Below are 22676 nucleotides of genomic sequence, written 5' to 3' on the forward strand. Positions count from 1 at the left end.
CATCTTTGGAAGTTGCTCCCTGTCTTCAAACATTTTCCTCTTTTGTTCCAGGTATAGACTGCCCTATCGGCGTACTCTGGGTTTCCTTATGCCATGGCTCTCTTGATTTGGCATGAGCCTTTGACCTGCGGCTTGATCTTAGCTGCTTTAACCTCCTTTCCTTGCGTGAGTGCTCTTTACAAGCTGCACTTCCCTACGTGAGCATTCTCCTATGCGGGAAGCTTCTTGCCCTTTGACTATGTGGCTTTCTTACACATGGAGGTCCTCTGAATGTACGCAGGTTTCTTCGTGCTCAGCGTGGCCTCTATTTTTTGATATGGCAATCCCCTACGTATTAAACAAGGCTTTCTTACGTTATGATACCGTCTCTTAAATTCAAAGAAAATGTAGTAACATCATCAAAAACCAATGTGCTGGAATCTAGACGGTAATTTCACTCTTATTGCTCGACCTTTGGAACCTTTTGTAAACACAAATGCTTCTTTTGATCCTCGTCAAGCTAAGAATCATTGTTTTATGAATTGTAGCAAATCTTCTCCTCCAGTCAAATATTTTAGTAAAATATAGAGCTTTTGTACCAATTCTTTCTTTTCATTTTTTAAGGAAACGAGCAAGAGATGCTTTCCTTGCCTGTGGTACTTCTCGTGGTGCAACAACTCCTTGGGTTATCACTGTGGCATTTGACATTGAAGCCTCCTACTGACTAACTGAAGTCACTTGATTTTTATTTGGCTGAGAGTCTCCAGTGCTCAAGGATATTACTGCTGATGGATTAGGTTTACTGGTTGGCTTTGCACTTGCAGCCAAAAGCATGAGACCTTGAGCTTTGTCTACAGGGGTATCATCATACACATTCACTGTCCCAGCATAAGAAATTGTAAGCTGTGCAGTAGGTGGATTTCCTGGCATGTTAGGTGACTTGCTTGTTGCTCTTGTGCATGCCTCTGAACTTGAGTGGCCATCCAGAGGTGTGCAGAGTGAAGAATGAACTTCTTTCTCCCCTTCATTTTCCAAGCCTTTATCTGAATGCACTCTAGGTATGACTTGCTGGCCACAACCATCTATTTATCATCTGACATTGATTGGAAGCAAATTTGACTGTGGGAAATCAAATTTAAAACTCATTTTATCATTAATCTGCAAACTGTCCATTTAGTGCCAAAAGGTCCTTTGACTGCCCTTAAAAACTGACCAAAACACCTGATCGAGCTCTAAAATATGACCCACTGATTCTCTGTTCCACACACTTTTACCCTATCGAATCTCATCTTATGAAGAATTCAGGGTCAAAAGATATTGACCATCAAAGTTGACTTCTCAGAATTGCCTGCACATAAACATGTCAAAAAATAGTAAATCACGTTTGGATTTGGCTTTGAAAACTAGGTAAATGGACACTTGGGAGAACAAAAACTAGAGCGTTGGTTCATTGTCACAAGGTAAATATAAATTTCCGATTTGGGCTCATGACGAATAACATGGTGCAAATGGTGAGCGATTAAAGTGGGATACTTGGATTTTACAAATTGAAACAATGGTAGAAAACCATTTTTTGCATGAAATGGACCTGGAAAAGTGTGCAAACGGATTCGTCAAAACTTAAAAATCGGCACACTTCAAATATTTACGGAGTACAACAAAGTGGTACAATCCGTTTGATCTCACCTATCATAGACTCAGATTTATAACATCACGAATAGGGGTACCAATCAATCTGCATTTCTTGACACCAGTAAAAGGTTACAAGTTGCATTTGGAATTGCATTTGAAAACTGATCAAATGGATTCTTCATAAGCTCAAACTTGAAACATAGAAAGTATCTGACCTCTAAAATGCAACACAACAAGAATTTTCTCATTTGGGTCAACTGGTCAAAAGTTATGATAGGTCAAATAGGGCCTTCTAGAATTTAGAAGTAATTGCATTAGCAAGACAATAATAAATGACCAACTTTGAGGGATTCAAAACCTAGTCAAAAAGATTTGAAATGACTCGAAATATGAAACATAGGCTCTTAGGTATGGACACTAGATACTCTCAAAGCGGTGAGTCATGAAACATCACTGGGTACGAGATATTCACATGCAAACATGCCCTCTTGTCATTGTTTGCCACAGGTGAAAATGCAGATTTGATAATTACTCAAAACGAGATTTCATGAAACAACTCAGAATGTCAATTCAACTTCATGAAACACATGGACGCACTAAATGGAAGGTGTTAGAAACATTGAACACCTTTTATGCTTCAAATTGATAGCCGGGTACATAGGCATAAAAAAGTATTTAAAAGGCTTGAAGTGATTCAAAGTTTGAAATAGATGCTCAAAATGGGAACACAATTTTGAGCGCCAACACATTCATTACACATTGCATTATTGGATTTTGTGATGTTGGAATACTTTAGTATAATTGGGGGGAAGTGAATTAGTCATCTAAGGTCCAGATGTATAAATAAAATTTTTCACAACTTAGTGAACCCATAAAACATTTATCATCATGCATACATCCATAAGATTATGCAATCACTTAAAACTTATATGTAAGTGTCAAATCAATTTGTAGAAATGTAAACATGAAACATAACAGATTCAACAACACATTTGACATAATGATTTATGTGGAAATCCAATTTGGAAAAGACCACCCGTAACATGCTACTCTTTTTCACTCTTCTGAAGTGATGCCTTGTGAAATGCCAACTATTAAAGGATTTCGGTCACCCTGTTAGGAGTGAGCCTTGTTAGAGGACTTTAGACCATTCACTTGGAATGTCACCTAGTTAAAGAATTTACAAATGACTATTAGGTCAACCTTAATCCAAAGGATTTACCCTAGATTGATATAATTATTATAAGTAATAGTAAGGCTTGATCTGATAATAACTTACAACTCCATATGTCGATTACAAATCTAAGTTTTAGTCTTCCATTCTTCTTGGCCTTCACACATTTGAGCTCTAATAGCTTGTTCACCCTTCAAGAATATACCCTTAAGCCTTCTTGCTTAATATGCTAATGCAGACTCTTCTCTTAGGTCACTTGATGAAGCAATGTCCTTGACATCTTGTCTTCCTTAGGTTCTTGCACATGACAACCCTTGTTTCTGACTAGCCATCCCTATAAATAGAAATTTAAGATCTTTTGCCATTCATTCTCCATCATCCAATTTAGGATTAGGATAGATTAGGTAGGATTCAATGAATCTACCATATTTCATATCTCTTGTAGAAACTTCTCCTTCAATCCTCTTTGAATTCACCTCAAAACTATTTAAATTGAATTCTATGCCACCTGCTCATCAAACTTATCTTCTACTTGGTTCATATAATCCAAGAAAAAAAACTTGTCAGCTCAGATCCATCGAATTCATGGTCTTTTAAATAATGCAACCACTCAGCATTGACTTGCCTCTGATGCTCAACACATACTACGTCGCTTGACATCCACTAAAAATGGCTCCACATAAACTAAACTTTACTGATGCTCGGCATCAACTAAACTTTCCTCGACATCCACTATTTTGCTTGGCATACACTAGAATAGACTTTTACTTGGCATCAATTGATTTTTTGCTTGACTTGCACTGACTTTGCTCGATTCCTACTATCCACTTGGTCAAGCTTTGCAGAAAAAATTTTCTTAACTTATTCTTCTAAACTCAGTTAGTGTAACTAGCCTTTGTAACCTTAAGTATATTATCAATACATCATGATATCACTGTGTTAGATGATAAGTGATAGTACTTAAATCATATAAGCAATTGTCTTAGCAACAAATAACAGGTTTGATATCAGTGACAAAACAATGATTGAAACATATTGATCATACTTGTATCAATTTGATCTCAATAGTCTCCTTCTTTCAACAATATCCCTCTTTGGAATTGATGGCAAACCAAACTGACTAGGTTAAAATAGTAAGACCGACAAAAAAAACAAAAAGAAAATAATTCCTTGTATTGGAATCTCTCCCTCTATCAATAACTTTCATCTTCTCAATAGGTTACAATATCTGTTCTATCCTGATCAACATACAATCAAACAATCAATTCATCCTTATAGCTCCCTCTGAATTACTTCTTATATCTCCCTCTACATTATCTTTCTCTTGCTAGGTAGAATGATATCAACAGATACACTTTCATTCTGTCAACATTTCTCCCTCATACTGTATGTGTTAGGATTTCTCCTTCTTTGTTTAATTTCCAATTTATTCTCCTAATCAGTAACTATCTCCCTCTTTGTTGTATTTCCCTTGATCAACAATTATCTCACTCTTTGACAACAATGCAAGACTTGTCATTTGAACATGTAGATATGAACTTCTTCAGTTTCTTCTGTGTCACCTTGCTTGTGACTGATTTGTAGTTCCAGCTCTTTAATTACTTTAGGTAGCTCTTAAATTAAGACCCACAACATCAATTTGTAACATATGGAAATCAACTTGTTTGATGCAGGGCACTCCTTTTGTTACTTAGATAGCCTTTGATAGGGGTATCACCCCTATTTTACTTGTTAGGTACTCATGAGCATACTTAGGTAATGCTTTTGTGAAGATATCAACAATTTTCTCTTTTGTGTTAACATATTCCATCTTCACCTCTTTATCTTGTACTAATTCTCTCAAGTAATGATAGTTGATTACAATGTGCTTAGTCTTTGTGTACATCAAAAGATTCTTTGATATATTTATAACACTTGTATTTTCACAATAAAGTGTCACTAGTTCTGTGATCTCTTCCTTCATACCTTTGAGTAGCTAGTTGATCCATACATTATTTGTACAATTTATAGTAGTAACAACATATTTAGCTTCAACAATAGATTGTGAAGTGTAGTTTTATTTTTTGCTAGTCCATTTAACCAACCTTTTGCCTAAGAAAAATGATCCTCCACTGGTGCTCTTTTTGTCATCAATATTTCTAGCCCAATCAACATCAATATAGGCTCTTAATTCAAATTTTTTATTTTTTTTATAGTATAGGCCATATTCATCTGTTCCTTTCAGATATCTCATTATTCTCTTTATATCCATCAAGTGATTCTCCCTAGGATTAGCAGAGAAACTTGCAACTATCCCTACATATAATGCAATGTTAGGTCTACTATGTACCACATATTGTAATTTGCCAATCATAGACTTGTATAATGTTTGATTCACCTTAGCTAAATCATCGTTCTTTGACAATTTGTGTCTTGTCACCATAGGTGTACTTACTAGTTTGAAATCCTCCAATCCAATTTTTTTCAATATTTTCTTGACATACTTTGATTGATTGATTTATATACCATATTTTATTTGATATACTTGCAAACCCACAAAGAATGTGATCTCTCTAAACATAGACATCTCAAATTCTTGCTTCATTTCATTTGCAAAAGTCTTACATAAAACATCTTGACCTCCATATATGATATCATCAACAAAAATTTTAGATAGCAAAATACCTTTTCCTTTCTCTGTCTTCATGTATAGATTTCTATTATCATTAGTATTTTCAAATCCAATCTTCACAAGATAATTATGAAGTCTCTCATACCATGCTCTTGGTGCTTGTTTCAAACCATATAGAGCTTTGTGTAATCTACATACCATGCTCTTATTGTTAATATCAAAAAATCCTTCTAGCTTTTTTATGTAAACTTATTCCTCTAATATGCCATTTAAAAATGTAGATTTAACATCCATTTGATAAACTTTGAAACCTTTGTATGCAAAATAAGTAACCAGAGTTCTTACTCCTTCCAATCTAGCAATAGGAGAAAATGTTTCTTCATAGTCAATTCCTTCTTCTTGTGCATATCCTTTATAGACTAACCTTGCCTTGTTCTTTGTGACTTCACCATTTTCATCTAACTTATTTCTGAATAGCTATTTGGTGCCAATCACATTTTTGTCTTCTGGTCTAGGAACTAGAATGTATCTTTTTTAATATCGATTTATTCAATTTCTTCTTTTATGGCTTTACTCCACTCTACATCTTCTAAGGCATCTCTCACTAATTTAGGTTCTTTCATACTTAGTAAACATGTATCATTTTCAATTTGTTCCTTGTCATTGGTTTAACATCTTTATCTCTAATAATTTTTGTAGCAGGATGATGTTTCTTGATGTATTTAGACAATCTTGGTTCAACTCTAGTTTCTTCATTTGGTCTTTCAACTTCAGAGTCACTATGTACATGTGTATCAGGTAGCCAGACATCTCTTTCATATACACTAATCTTAGAATTAGAATGTGCTTCAACTTCATTCTATAGCTCGACATCTGAGTGTAGCTTGGTTCCTAAAAGAAACTCAACATTCATAATATGTGACTCGACAGTCAGTGAAACTTGCTATTGGTTTGTAGCTTGATTTGCAACATCTTCTTCAGTAGGCATACCTTCATAAAAGTATACAAATAATTTTTATTCTTCTAGTTCATTCATAGATTCATCCTCATATGCTTTTATATATTCATCAATTTTCACATTTGTACTTTCTACAACTTTGTTAGTGTTAGTATTTAAACACTTATAAGATTTACTTCTTCTGGAATATCTTAAGAATACACCTTCTTCACTTTTTGCATCTAGTTCACCATTCCTGAAGTCTTTGAGAATATAAAATTTTCTTCCAAATACTTTAAAATCTTTTACATTGGGTGAGTATCCATACCATAGTTCAAAAGGTGTTGAATGAGTACCTTTCTTGACTTGTACACAGTTAAAGGTATAGACAACTGTACTTATAGCTTCTCTCTAGTATTTGAAAGCAACATTTTTTTTCCATCATGAGTGTTCTAGCACTATCCATTATAGACCTATTCCTCCTTTCAACAATTCCATTTTGTGGAGGGGTTCTAGGGGCAAATGTCTATCTTTTTATTCCTCTATCATTATAGAACATCTCAAACTCATTTAATGTAAATTCTCCTCCTCTATCAAATCTCAAGCATTTCAAACTTTTACATGTTTCCTTCGCAACTCTTGCTAAGTACCACTTAAACATTTAGAAAGCATCATATTTCTGTTTTAGAAACATAACTGTCATCATTCTAGAATAATCATCAACAAAAAACACAATGTACTTATCTCCTTTGTAGCTTTGCACTTAAATTGGTCCACACAAGTCAGTATGAACAATCTCTAGTATTTCTTTAGAGGTATGAGTTTTGCTCTTAAAACTTGACTTTATTATTTTGGCTAACTAACATTGTTTGCACATTATATTATTAGGTTTCTTCAACTTAGACAAACCTCTAACTTTTCTCATGTTATTGATACTGACCAAGTTATCAAAATTTACATGACATAACCTTTTGTGCCATGCCACACATCATCAAACTTTACAATTAGATAAGTAGCATCCTCTATGTCAAGGTAGAATAGATCACTCCTAGTTTGATGATCCTTTCCAATCAATTTTCCATTAGTGTCGTATATTTTAGCAATTTTTTTTTCAAACTCAACCTTACATCCTAAATTATTCAATTGTGACACACTCAATAGAGAGTTTGATAGAACCTTTTCCTTTTATCAAACATGGTGCATCATTGCCAAATCTTATAGTATTCCCATCATAATAATTCAAGGTAATGAACTTACTTTTGTCTCCAGTCATGTGATGTGAACACCCACTATTAATGATCTACCTATCATTCTTGTTCACACAAGACACATGTGCAGTTGCCTTATCTTCATTAGATTCATCCTTAATTGCAACATACACCACTTCATCAGATTCATGTTTTGTTTTCTCTTCAGCAACATTTTGCCTTTGTCTTTGTAGTCCTTGCTGTCTTCATCTCTTCTACTTTTTTATTTGTCACCACTTCTATAATTCTTCTTCTCTGGACATCTAGTAGCAATATGACTAATCTAATTGCAATTGAAACAAATGAAAAGTAATTTACCTTTGAACTTGCCTTTACCTCTATGGAATCTTCTTGCCAGTAGTGCTTCAAGTTGTTCACATCCTCCTCATCTGTATCACTATCACTGGACACATACTTTATCTTTTTCTTCTTTTTCTTCTCATCAGGTTCCTTCAATGATAGCTTAGCTTCAAAAGAAGATTCAATATTTTCAAGTTTGTAATTATCAAAGTTAGATAGCTCAAAAGCAGTGAGCCTACCTACCATATTTTTAAGTGGTAGATTATTCCTTGGTATACATCTCAGTTCTTGAATTACAAAAACTCTAACAAAATATATATGTAACAATGTTCTTAAAACTTTTCTTAGTACAATATCATCATCTATTTTACCATTAGCTCTCCTTATTACATTAACAACATCTTTCATCCTTGAGGCATATTGAGAAATATTTTCACCTTCTTCCATTCTCATATCATCAAACTTACCTCTAAGACTTTCAACTTTGGCTCTTAGAATATTAGTGTCTCCTCCGTAGATAGTGGTTAAGGCATCCCACATTTTTCTTTGCACTGCCAAGACTTTTGATATCATCAAATTTGGCATAACTCAGGCAGAGGAAATCTCCAACATTGCCTAATTATGTTCATTCTTCTTTTTCATATCCTTAGCAATTAAGACTCTAGTAGGATCAACATGCTCAATGGTAATGGTAGATTGTGCATGATTTCCAAGTCCTCCAAGGTGTAGCTTCATCAAACTTTTCCATGTAGGAAAGTTATCTCTATATAGCTTGGGTACTTCTCTTTTTAACATCTTGATCTTTGTACTTCTAGTACCTTCAAACTAGTCCTCTTAAGTAGATGGCTCTGATACCAATTGTTGAAATTCTTTAGCATAACTGAGAGAGGGAGGGGGGTGAATTAGTTATCCAAGGTCTAAATGTATAAATAAAAATTTTCACAGCTTAATGAACTCATAAAACATTTATCATCATGCATGCATCCATAAGATTATGCAATCACTTAAAATTTGTAGGTTATCGTCAAATCAATTCGCAGAAACATAAACATGAAACATAACAGATTTAGCAACACATTTGACACAATAATTTATGTGGAAAATCAATTTGGAAAAAACCACCACCAACATGCTACTCTTTTTCAGTCTTTTGAAGTGATGCCTTGTAAAAAGCCAACCTTGTTAAAGGTTACAATCACACTGTTAAATGTGATCTTGTTAAAGGATTTCAATCACCTTATTAGGAGCGAGCCTTGTTAGAGGACTTTAGACCATTTACTTGGAATGTCAACTAGTTAAAAGATTTACAAATGACTTTTAGGTCAACCTTAATCCAAAGGATTAACCCTAGACTGACACAATTATTAGAGAGTAACAATAAGGCTTAATTTGATAATAACATACAACTTTATTTGCAAATTATAGATCTCTATTTTAGTCCTCGATTCTGCTTGACCTTCACACATTTAAGCTCTGATACCACTTGTTAGAGTGAGATTTCTATTTCACCAAAAGACCAATTTGTCAATGCCTAATACAACCACTCAACTTATAGTACACATGAGGTAGTTAAGCCCTTGTCATGAATCCTAAGGGGAGTGTTGAACAAATTTCCAATATGTGATTGGAGGTAAGCCTCTCACACATTTCTTTCTTCCCACCTTAATAACTATGTCAATGTTTACATGCTATAGCCTTTTATGACATAACTAGCTACTATTAAAAACTATTTATAGTTGAATTAAGGTAAAACAAATTATCTTTTCTTCACTTCCCTTTAGCCAATAATTTACCCATCTTATCTAGAATTCTGCAAGAACCTTTTTCAAACTCAAACCTTATAACCCTCATTACTTAGTTGAGCAATACTCAACAAGTCATATTTTAATCCTTCAACTAGATACACATCTTCATAATCTGTGGAATCATTTAGGGCTATGAAACCCTTACCTATTATTGCAAATGGAATTTTCTAATCTTACCATTCCACCATCATACTCCTCTACTTTGTGGAACTTGCTTTGGTCTTAGGTCATGTGCTGAGAGAAGCTACTATCTATGATCTAGTTCTTTTTGTGGCCAATAGTTGATATTAGATCTCTTTCCACTCGTTCTTCCTTTATTTACATGAAGGCTATCTCCTCCTCATCACTAGAAGAGAAGGCTTAATCCTCATCAATCACACTTTCCTCTACAAGATATGAGTGCTTCTTGCCTTTATTTTGAATTTTTTCCACATCTTTCTCTTTTCCCTTTTGTTTAGTGTAGGACTTGCAACATAATATCCTACTCTTTTTTGCAGTTAAAACATTTGAAAGGGTGATTATCTTTATACTTCCCTTTTCCTTGAGGAATTCTTTATTCTAGTAGAGCCTCTAGCTCTTCCTATTCAAATTATTTTGCAAAGAGCCTCTAGATCTAGAAGTTCTCTGCTAGATCTAAAAGTTCTCTCCATTTATTTTCCTCTTCTAAGTGCAATAGGTGCAATATAAGCTTTGAATGCAACCTCACCCTTTTGAAGGTTGTTACATAGTTACTTATCTCAAATTCCATTTCCATTAGCTTTCAAGGCATCGATTGAAACATCACCTTTCTCCTCTGATCTTAGCTCTTGAGCTAAGACCCTTATAGCATACTGAGGTTGTAGAGTCCTTGCTATTTTTCTCACTACACGATATTCTTCTAGCCTATCTCTAGCTCCTATTATGCCCATCACTACATCTTTATCCTCTTCATGCTATACTACTCAATGTTTTCTCTTTCTTTCATCCTCACATCATCATATTTCCCTCTCATGCTATCAAACTTAACCTTTTGGAGATTCCTTTATCCTCTAGAGATAACTTTCAACATTTTCCAAACTTCACATGCTATTTTGAGGTCTTCTACATTAGCATATTTGTAATGGGCTTTGATACCACTATAATGAGAACCCTAGAAATGCCCACAAACTAAACCAACCTGGCTTTGATACCACTATAATGGGCACCTAGGAAATGCCCAAAAACTAAACCAACTGTTGAAATAATATTAGTTCTCAAACTAATAAAATCAAATACATAAGGATGAATTCCAAAGGCCAAACCCCAAGGGAATGACATCTAGAATGTCACAAAAGAGAATGGACATCCTTTAATGCCAAGAACAAATCTGTAACTCACACATCCAAGTGCTTATCAAATGTAATTCACCATAATCAGATGCTAAACAATGAAGCTCTCACCTCTATTTATACTTTCCTTACACTCTTCTAGAAGGAAATCAAATACTAATTAATTGCATTTACTAGAAGCTTCCCCCTTCCAATAATTAATGCACCCTCTAGAAACTCCTCCCTTGCAATACAATAATTAATTATGCTTCTAGAAAATTAAATTACTAGAGGCTTCCTCAATAATTAATGCACACTCTAGAAGCTTCTCCCTTTGTAATACAATAATTAATTAAATTAATTAAATATAAAGTCACCTTTTAATTTTAATTTATTTAATGACTTTATAAAAAATCAATTTAATCAATTTTCTCTTATTTCTCCACTTAGCCTTTGGAGGATGTGAAGGCTAAGAACTCCACTTAGTTACTAAAAAGATGGGGACATTACAGTCCACCCTGCTTGAAATTGCTTGTCCTCAAGCAATCTTAGTCCTGTTTGCTGTAGCACCTTGCTCACTCTTGCAAGTAGCATCTTCCTCTAGTAGGTATCTCCATTTGACTAAATATTCTTTAATCAACCTGTTTTGCAGAGTCCTTTCCCCAGTATCCAGAATAGCCTCCAGAATCAATATGAGCTTTCCCTCCTCATCTAATGGTGGCAATTCTACAGAAGGCATAACTCTCTAACTAATGGCTTTCTTAAGCCTCAACACATGAAACACTTTATGCACTTGACTACCCTTTGGAAGCTCAATCTCATAAGCAACCTTTCCCACCTTGCGAATCACTCTGTAGGGGCCATAAAACCTAGGCTTCAACTTCTCTGCTCCACTCTTCTTGAGTAATGACTATCTGTATGGTTGTAGCCTCAAGTAAACCATATCCCCAATCTTGAAGCTACACTCTATCTGATGTTGGTCAACATATAATTTTTTCTGATTTTGGGCTTGCTATATATTCTCTTTGAGCACCTTCAAAATATCCAGACTATCCTACAAGAAGTGTTCTACTTTGGGCACTCTACTATCCGCTAAAACCATATCCATGAAACTAGGTGCTTCATAACCATACAGTGCCATGAATGGAGTCATCTTTATGGACATATTATAAGTGGTGTTGTAACAATACTCTCTCATATGTAGCCATTTGACCTAAGCCCTCTATTGTGCAATCACACAGTTCCTTAGATATCCTTCCACCAATTTATTCACAATTTCTATCTGCCCATCTGCCCATGGATGATAACTAGTGCTAGGTGTAAGATCTGTACCACACAACCTAAAAAATTCCTACCAAAAAGTACTCATAAATTTACTATCCTGATCATGGATAATAAAAATAGGTAGCCCATGTAACTTGAATATCTCTTTGAAGAAATGACTAGCAACCTGTGCTATTGTGAAAGTGGATGGAATAGCAAAGAAGTGAGAAAATTTCATCAACCAGTCAACTATCACATAGATACAATATTTTCCCTATACTTTTGGTAACTCGATGATGAAGTCCATAGAAATACTTTCCCATTTCCTATTTAGAATGCACAAAGGTTGTAACAACCCTTGAGGATATGTGTGTTCTCTCTTATTTTTTTGACAAACTGCACACTCCCTAACATGCTTCTGAACATCATCCTTGATCCCTTTCCATGTGAACCACTCATGAATCTACCTGTAGGTTTTTAAAGACCCCTAGATGTCTAGCTATAGGTGCATCATGAAATTCTTTCAATATTACCTCCCTAAACTATGATGAAGGAATCAAATATATCCTACCTTGGAACTTAATCAATCCATCCATCACCACATAATGATCATCTTGTATGGTGCTTGCAATCACTCCAAAAGCCCAAGTGCCCCTTGCATATTCTACTGTAATCTTATTTCTCCAATCTCCTAAAATCTTAGCTAGAGCACAAATATGAGGTCTCCTGAATAAAGCATCTGCTACCACATTTTTCTTACCTTTGGCAAACTCAATGTCAAAGTTATAGGCTTGTAACTTCATAATCCACTTCTGTTGTCAATCATTCAAATCACGCTGGCTCATGAAGTATTTGATGCTATTGTGATCAGTTTTGATAACAAACTTTCTCCCAACTAGGTAGGGCTGAAACTTAGCCAATACATGTATAATAGCCAACATCTCTCGATCATATACGGAATAGCTCCTCTCCACTAGACAAAGCTTCTTGCTCTCAAAAACTATGGGATGCTTCTCCTACATCAAGATTGACCTAGTCCTATCTCTTGACACATCACAATGAAGCTCAAATGGCTTCGTGAAATCTAGTATAGCTAGTACTAGACATGATGACATCACCTTTTTGAAATGATCGAAGCTTCTTTGAGTTGCTCCTATCTATACAAAGGCCCCTTTCCTGGTAAGATCTTTCAAGGATGCAACAATATGTGAAAATCCCTTAACAAATCTCTTGTAAAACTCATAGAGACCAAGGAACCCCTTAAGCTATGTATGATTCATAGGAGTAGGCCAATCAATAATAGCCCTAATCTTTTTGGGATCTACCTAAACTCCACCTGCATTGATGATATGCCCAAGATATAGTAGCTTAGTCATCCCAAACTCACACTTAGATTTCTTGGCATATAGTGACTCTTTCTCTAAAGTGGACAACACCATCTCAAGATATTGTAAATGCTCCTCCCAAGTCTTACTGAAGACTAAAATGTCATCAAAGAAAATCAAGACAAATCTCCAAAGATGCTCCTTGAATACCTGATTCATGCAACTATGGAATGTAGTAGGGGAGCTGGTTAGCCCAAATGGCATAACAAAAAAATCAAAGTGGCCATAGTGACACCGAAATGCTATTTTCTCAATGTCCTCCTCCCTCATCCTAATCTGATGATACCTTGACTGTAGATCAATAGTTGTAAAAAAATATGCACCATGTAACTCATCAATCAACTCATCTCTTCATGGGATGGGATATCTATTCTTAATGGTCTTCTTATTTAATACCTTGTAGTTGATGCACATGCACATTGTTCCATCCTTCTTCTTTACCAACACTACTATTGAAGCAAAGGGGCTCTTACTAGACTTGATATGTCCCATCTCCAACAACTCCTTAATTGCCTTTTCTATCTCATCTTTGTGTTTCTTAGGATGACGATATGGAGTAATGATAACTGGTTTGGCTCCCTCCTCAAGCTCAATAACATGATCTATCCCCCTATAAGGAGTAACCCCATGCTAAATCTTGCCAAATACCTTAGTGTGCCTATCAAGTATCTCTTGCATATCTGGTGGATGACTCTTCACTTGTGGCTCTTATGAAGCTAGCATAGTCAAACATTCTGTTGCCCACTCTATGTCATTATGCCAAAAAAGCATCTGCATTCTCCTTAGGAAAACTACTCTGCAATGCCCATCTGAATGTCCTCTAAGTACAATAGTTCTCCCCTCATGCTGAAACCTCAACTCCAATTTTGCTAGGTTGAGTGTGAACACAACTAGTGAGGCCATCCATATCATACTGAGGATGACATCATAGTCTCCCATGTCTACCACATAGAACTCATCCTCTAACTCATAGCCATATCCAAAATTGATGTGAAGATTAGATATCTTTCAAGTGCATAATAGTTTGTCACCATTAGCTACCATGACTCTAAACTTGACATGCTCCTTGGTCTCTAAACCTCTCTTGGCTACCAATTGTGCATCTATAAAATTATGTGTGGCCCTAGTGTTAATGAGTGAGATTACTTTCTACCCTTGGATAGTACTCTTGACCTTAAATATGATTTCCTTCTGAGCCCTCATTAATCATGTCAATGAATTCTCATCCTCAAGAATGCTGCTCTCCTTTATAGTGCTATCCTAATTTGAATCAGAGTGCTGATCCTCCCTTTCTGATTGTGACTCCTCTACTAAGAAATACTTCATTCAATTTACCTTAGCCTTGAGAGGACACTTATGAGATAAATCCCAAGGCTCTCTGCAATGAAAACATAACTTCTTCTTCCTCAAATCACTCAGGGTGTCATTATCCAACTTATCTCTTTTTGGCTAAGCATCGTTGTGAAATGATTTTTTTTTCTTCTCCTTGTCCTTTTTCATATAAGAATCCTAGTGCTGAAATCGTCTCCTAAATGAAGAAGGTGCTAAGTCAGGAGCCTTTTTAGTAGGCTCTTCTAACATAGCTGGGTCATGCCTCTTGACCCAACCTCACAAGGGATCTAAGAGTCCATGCATAAAAAATACTACTAGCCCCCTCTCTAAAATATATGTGACCAACAAAACTAACCTTTGAAATTCACTAATATACATCTCAATTAATCCCCACTGCTTGAGTTGTGCAAACACTTTAAACTATAATTCAAGATCCTTGGTATCAAATCTCTCTATGAGCTTCTCAGTGAAGTCCTTGTAAGATGTGATTTGATTATTCCCTAAGGTTACCATGCCATGGTGCCACCACTTATGCATCGGTCCATCCAAGTGAATATTCACATACTTTATAGCCTCCTCCTCAGGCATAAGATTCAACTGCAAGTATGTATCTTTCTTCTGCACCCAAGCTTGTGCGGTCATCTTCCCTGAAGCATCATAATAAGGAAAAGAAAGTTTCTCAACTTTCTTTCTTAGCACAAGGTTTTGATTTCTTCCTCCTAATCTAGGCACATGTCTCATCTTCAAGTCCATATAATCTCTGAGGGAAATATCTACCTGAAACTCTGGTCTACTAGCCTCCCAATCCCTCTTGAACTGATCCTATAACTTCATAATCTGTGGTTCATTAACTGGTTGAACTGGATCTCTGGGTGGGTAGAAGAGCTCTTGAGCTTGTTGTTCGAGCTAAGTGTGCAACATGTCTAAAGTTATCAGCCTCATTTTCATTGTTTCTATGTCCATTATTACCATTAATATTATTCTCAGGATCGTTGTTGTTCCCTCGACCTCCATTATCATTGCCCCTATTGTTGTCATTTCCCCCATTGTTATTGTTTCCATTGTTGGCATCACCTAGATTAATATTGATGCCTATCTGTCTAGTCAAGAGCTACAACATCATATACATTTAGCTATTTTGCTCTTGTTGGATACAGTGCCCCTTCTCTAATGTACCTAGTAACCTAAACATTACATTTTCCTGATCTGGACCAGTATTCCTGCCTCCACCTAATCTTGTATTCCTATCATCTTGGTCACCCATACCACTATGTTGTTCAAAGAATATCTCCTCTGTGTCTATATGACTGGATTGTATGTCCCCCTACATGGATGAACTAGATTGTTCGCTCTGCAAGTCTAAACTCCTACTTTGTCTCGCTCTGGTATTGCAGAAATCATAAAGCCCTTGTCACATGCTCAAACATAAATGTTTAAGACCTCCACAAGATGGCAGGATTTATAACTCTAATACCACTATAATGTTCCCAATAGGTTATAACTTCTTCAAACACCAAAATATTTTATACTTCAGTTGCTTGACATTTCGTCAAACACTTTGCAAGAAAGCCCTAATACCATTGTAATGGGCACTCAGGAAATGCCCAAAAAATAAACCAACTGCTGAAATAATATTAGTTCTCAAACTAATAAAATTAAATACATAACAACTCATTAATTACTTTAGCATCATTGAGTACATTGTTGGTGTTTTAAAACTACTAAACAACAAAATGCTTAATACAAAGATGACAGTACTCATACAATCTAAAGACTAGCCAATTCTTGTTAACAATTGCATGTGCACAGCATTTGGACCCAACTTCAACAAAACCAAGGGTGGTTTTCTACTCTTCTGGCTCTACAAAACTAGGGTGGGTATACCCAGGGATGATTCAAGGCTGGGCAAGCTATATGAGGATTATTTTTAGTTTCATTCTAATTCTCATCTCAAATCTTCAAACACATACACAATTCTTGATAACTTGATAAACACATCCCGTATAAAAGATATGGCCAAAAATTCTTCTATAGATCTGCAACAATAGTGGCTAACTAAAGCTAAAACTTTCTATGCACACAAGTATAAGCCAACTTTTAAGATCTACAGAAAACAAAAGTAAAATTGACTTAATTCTGCATTTTTGACAACCATTTGTGACATACTCCTCTTTCAACTAGATCAAATTTGATCAGTGCCTAATCCATTGGGGTTCAGAGTCTATAGAAAATTCTTAAATCTAATTTTTTTCCTTACAATGAATTTTTATCAGCAATTCTTATCGAAATTTTTTATTCAAAACCCTTTTCACTACTAAAGCAACCTTATCACGTTCACCAAAGCTTTTACTTAATCCATTGAATTAACAACAGTGATAAACAGATATACAACCTAACTAGATTGCATTCAATTGTACAAGTCTTTACTTATACAATATCAAGATAACCAAGTAATTAAAAGGAGACAAGATTCAAAAAGAACTGATATGGGGAAAGTTCATAATTTGTATTCATTTTCTTTGAAAATTGTATACCATTTACAATAGAGTCAGAATGACCTTTAGAAAGAAACACATATCATTCTATATTCATGTATTCTCGGAGAGATGACATAGAAAATACATCACAAACTTGCTTCCAAAATGTTGGACCAAAGACAAACTAAGCATATCACTTAGAAAAATAGAATTCAGACCATTCTCTAGCCTTGGAATCTCACTTAAATAGTGTGAGATGCAACAAGCTTTAGGCTAAGAGAAAGTGACAAGTGTCTTTTACAAAAGGAAGACACAGACATCTGTCAAAAAGAAAAAGACTAACAAGAAGTTATGCCAGTCACACATTCTCTTGCGGGTTTCTGTCTATCACCTCCTTTCATTGATTTTGCTCCAACGGTGATTCTATCATATATGTAACTGCTAAGCTTGTCCCTGATAAAATCTATTCTGATGATTGCACTCTATCCTTGACCCATGGGTTTTGTCAAGATAACTGCTTTGTGAAATTCATCTTTACTTTCCACTCTTCTCTGATCATGCCAGGCTTCAGAAATAGTGGAAAAGTTACTTAGTGCGCAACCTTTGAGCAGGGAGACAATATGGCTGTCAAATATAACAAAATGGGTAACTTCTAATTCCCAGCCACATTTTCTTTCTTAACCACCCTTTGACCAAAATTTGCCATCCACTGATACAAAAAAGGTGCAGGCTAACAAAAAGCGAGAAAAACCATACCCGTGAGTATGAAATCTTCTTTATCTTCCTCAAAAACTATGCACAGGACCCCACACATTTCTGCTACCTTGGCATCAGGCTATGATATCTTGAAAATTTGTTTAAAGGATGATGTTACCACTGAGAGAGCTGTTATCTTACCAGGTTCATTCATTATCCATCTCAAAACCTTGGTTATTTGACTACGACATCTTACCATAGTTTCAAAGAGATGAAAATTTAAGAAAACACTTAGGATTACTAGTTTTCCTCTATCAAAAATCCAAATACTTCTACACGGGACAAAACACTTCTTTTCTGCAAACTAGTTAGAACTGGTATGCGAGATATTACAACCCCAGGCCCAAGTATTTTTACCTAGTAATCCCTCTGCTATCCACAACCTAGGATCTAGTGAACTCTTTGGAACCATCCTTTGATTAATCCATACAAGACTGAAATTTTTTCAAAAACTATGGCATGAGAACTTACTTGGAGTATTTTGCTCTTCATAATTCTGCAATTTATCTTTGAACCAATCACTTCACACTAGTGCCAGATTTATCTCAATCCTTGCAGTAATTATCTTCGTTCAGAAAATATTTCAAAATCTTTGTTCGTGCAAGGCGAAACTGAGAAAATCTTGCATGTTATACTCTGTTATTAACTTTACATGCGAAACTTTTCACATCTTATTAATGTACAGAGTGCCACCACCTTCAGTATTTAAAACTTTGCCGTCAATCTTAAAAATCATACGATCATGGGGTACAGAGAGAGACAACTAGGTATCACACTTAACAAGTTGGCCCTCTAATCCAATGAAAATCTCCCACATACACAACGCTTTCCTTGATGGTGCTTCTGTCTGGATCTACTGGCAACTGAGGACACATGTTGGTAGGTTGCTACTTTGCTATACATAAAGAACGAGCACCTTGCTATAGCGAAGCAACAACAACCATTGATCTGATCTTGATCTTGTAGATGATATGTTACTGTACTTGCTTAGAAAGATGGCAGTGGGCCCTTATTCATTACCTTGCTATACATATCTCTCGAGCAACTCTTCATGGCAAGAAGACAATGACCATTGATTTGAGATTGAATCAAAGGTGGGGAAGCTGCACGAAGTTTCCTAAAAAATGGTGGGCCCCATACTCACTATGTCGCATAGCTTAAACATCGTGCAACTCTTTATAGCAAGATGGTGAGGATTGTTGATTGAAACTTGATCTGGCGATTGGGATCTCTCAAAAGTTTTTATGGGTCCAAGACATTGCTAACATAGGATAAATTGCATTGCTGGCAATCAACAAAATTTTACTTTGAGCCTGGTCAGCCATCCACATTTCCTCAGGTCCCACTGGCTATTGGTTTTTACGGTGCCTCGCTACTTTACTAATGACAAGGAGTTAGGTCTTTTCGATAGTGAGGTAGCGAGCTCCGATGACTTGAAAAGAACTCGGCACCGTGAAATACAAAGACCTATCAAATCATTATCATTCATGCCAACTGTTTCTGACAACAATTATTGCTTGTCATGCCACCTAGTCATACCATAGTTACTGATAAATTTTGAGGCCACCGTTCTTTTGATTTTGTGACACCTCACTACTTCGCTAATGGTTATATGGCAAAATTTTTTGATAGCGAGATAGCGAGACATCGAAAAAATCATCATTCTATTACCGATTTCTGATTGTCTCCAACTGGGTCCCTTTTCCTGATTTGATAGCATTTGCTGGGTGTCCATGACTGAATGATTAGTTAGAAGACAATTTTTTGACTGCTGTGTCTTCATCTTGCAGTCCCATTTTACACTTTTAGGCACTCGCTACCTCGCTATACATAAAGAGTGCCCATGTTTTCATAGCGAAGAAATGAAAACGGTGGATCTACTTAGATCAGACGACTGGGAAATTTTGGGAGGAAAAGTAGCTCAGGGCGTAGAATATATAAAGGGAACAGAATATTTGCCTGATTTAAAATTTCAAACATTTCGCGCCCAACCATTTGTGAAGGGAAAAAGACATAGGGTTTTCATAAAACTTTCAAAGGCTTGCAAATGGACAACTTATCTAGAAACCCTATTTATCAATTTATTGAGACAATCTAAAGATTTTATATCTAGGCAAATAGTTTCTATCATTCAAAAATTTAGACCAACAGTGCCTCTGTCTGAGGACATTGAATTCTCTAGATTCAAATGAGGGCTCAAAATTTTTGGGAGAAGTAGACCATGTACAGACTACCAAAATTTTGAAGCAGACCATGTACAAACTACCAAAATTTTCTTTTTCGGATGGCTTCAAGAAAATCAAGAAGCTACCACTAAGGTTACATAAAAATGATGGCCCCAGGCCACTGGAATTCAATAAAAGTTTTACCTCTATCATAGACATGATTTTCATCTGAACTCGCATGAGATAAACTGGGATTCACTTGTATAAGTTTCACCAATCATATATATATCTTGAATCTCACCGCTTAGCAAAATTGAATTTAAACCTTGACTTCCACAATGCATATAAAATTTTGCTTCATCTTCAAACATTTGCTCATCATGAAAGTTTTGATCAACATGCTTAAACATACCAAACTGAAAATCCTCTTTATTTAGTGACTTATACATGTTGTCAATCTCAAATATAAAAGTTTCATATTTAACTAGAGGAAAATGATCACTCATACCTTCAAATTGGGTATCCATGTGCATATACTGATGGTACTCTAAAGAACAATCTGACTGGTACTCATATATCATCAACGTCATAATCTAAAACTAATCTGAGATCTTTAAGCGATTCTCTAAGATTAGCAAGTAGGTCAGTCACCTCATTAGAATATTCATCATAAAATTCATTACAAGGTGCATGCTGACTTTCAACATCTTCATCAGACACCTTGTCATCAATTTCATGAGATGCCATCTCATCAATACTTTCACCATCATATCCAGAAGTAGAACAATTTGATCCCTCACAACAGTAAGATAATGTATCATCATTAAACTCATTCTCAACTAAATCTTGACTTTCCAGGTTTTCTTCAAACAAAGGATTGATAACTCCATGCAATGACCCTCTTTGAACGTTTTGACAAAAATTTGGTTGATCATCCTCACAAGCATCATCATATAAAGTGTTATTATAGACTTTAAATTCACTACCCACCTATCGTCATGGAAACTTTTAGCATATGAAGAAAAGTTAGAACTATATGAAGACTCCTTTTCTATTTCTTCTACCAAACATATAGTGTCTATATTTACATCTTCTTTATCAACTTGTTTAGGATAACCACTACAAATGGACTATAATTCATTCCTAGACATCTCACTATATGCTGGATCTTTATTGTCTGATGTAAAAACATTTGACAACTCTGCATTGGAATCTTCAAATTGAGATTCATTAATTGGACTCAACATTTCCTTATCTTCATACTTTGTGGATAAATCACTTTCATATTTTTCATTTGCTAACTGATTCGTGTAACACAAAAACTGAGATGCACTTTCTTTTTCATATTCAAAAGAGGAATTCATAACCTTATCTTCAAATGAGTGTTCACTATCATCATTAATCTCTTCCTCCCATTCAACATCAGACTCATATGAAGTTGAACATATTGTGTCATTGTCCTCACTGTGACTCAAGTTACCACTCTCATCATCTCCTTCATAAAATTCATCTTGATAACACACTGGGTCAACAATTTCATTATCATCATTTAAAAACTGGCTTCCAACTTCTTCATCCTTATGTTGAGATGCATATTTTTCCATTTTAATTTTTAAAACATTCTCAGCATAATGCCATCTCTCACTAAGATTGTTCATTTCCTGCATGTTTTGTTGATCAACCTTATCATCTCGTGTTATCTCTTCATGGTCTGTTGGATCAGTAACATCAGGTCCATGATTAGAAAGATAACTTTTAGTTTTCCCATTTGCACAAAACTGAGATCTAGGTGCAACAACTTCATTAGCAACAGAATCATATATACAATCAATATCACAAGAACTTGCTAATGTATCTAATTCTTGATCTCCAATATCAACACATTGCTGAACCCTATCAAGGTCTGAGATACATCCTATTGTTGTAGCATCATGATCATGTGTGTTGTCATTTGTAACCAAGCTAACCTTGCCTACACACATATTCTGATCAAAATTTTCCATTTGATTAAAACCTCTAGCAAGGGTATGGATATGCTTATTTGAAATTGAAGCACCAACACCATATTCATCCTTTCTTTCAAATACATTATATTGGCAGTCATACATAGAAAAATGACCTTTAGTCAATCCGTATCTCAAGTTATTTTCAATATCCCTAGCGGTCACAAAAGCCTGATATAATGTCTATGGTTCTTTATCCCTTAGTAGATAATTCATTTTCTTGTCAAATGCATCAAAATGCACTGCTAAACACATTTGATCATTAGGTCTATAATTGTCAGGGATTTTATTCAAAACTCTTGCAAATCTGATGTTAAAATGAGA

The 22676-nt window shown here is 35.4% G+C and overlaps 1 pseudogene; it reads right to left on the reverse strand.

The window, feature by feature from the left end:
• Positions 1–420: 420 nt before the first annotated feature.
• On the reverse strand, positions 421–21096 carry LOC149546002 (uncharacterized; annotated as a pseudogene).
• Between the last annotated feature and the right edge of the window lie 1580 nt (positions 21097–22676).

This window comes from Cupressus sempervirens, chromosome 7 (assembly GCF_028749045.1).
Source record: "Cupressus sempervirens isolate cs-2001-9-10 chromosome 7, ASM2874904v1, whole genome shotgun sequence".
NCBI classification, from domain to species: domain Eukaryota; kingdom Viridiplantae; phylum Streptophyta; class Pinopsida; order Cupressales; family Cupressaceae; genus Cupressus; species Cupressus sempervirens.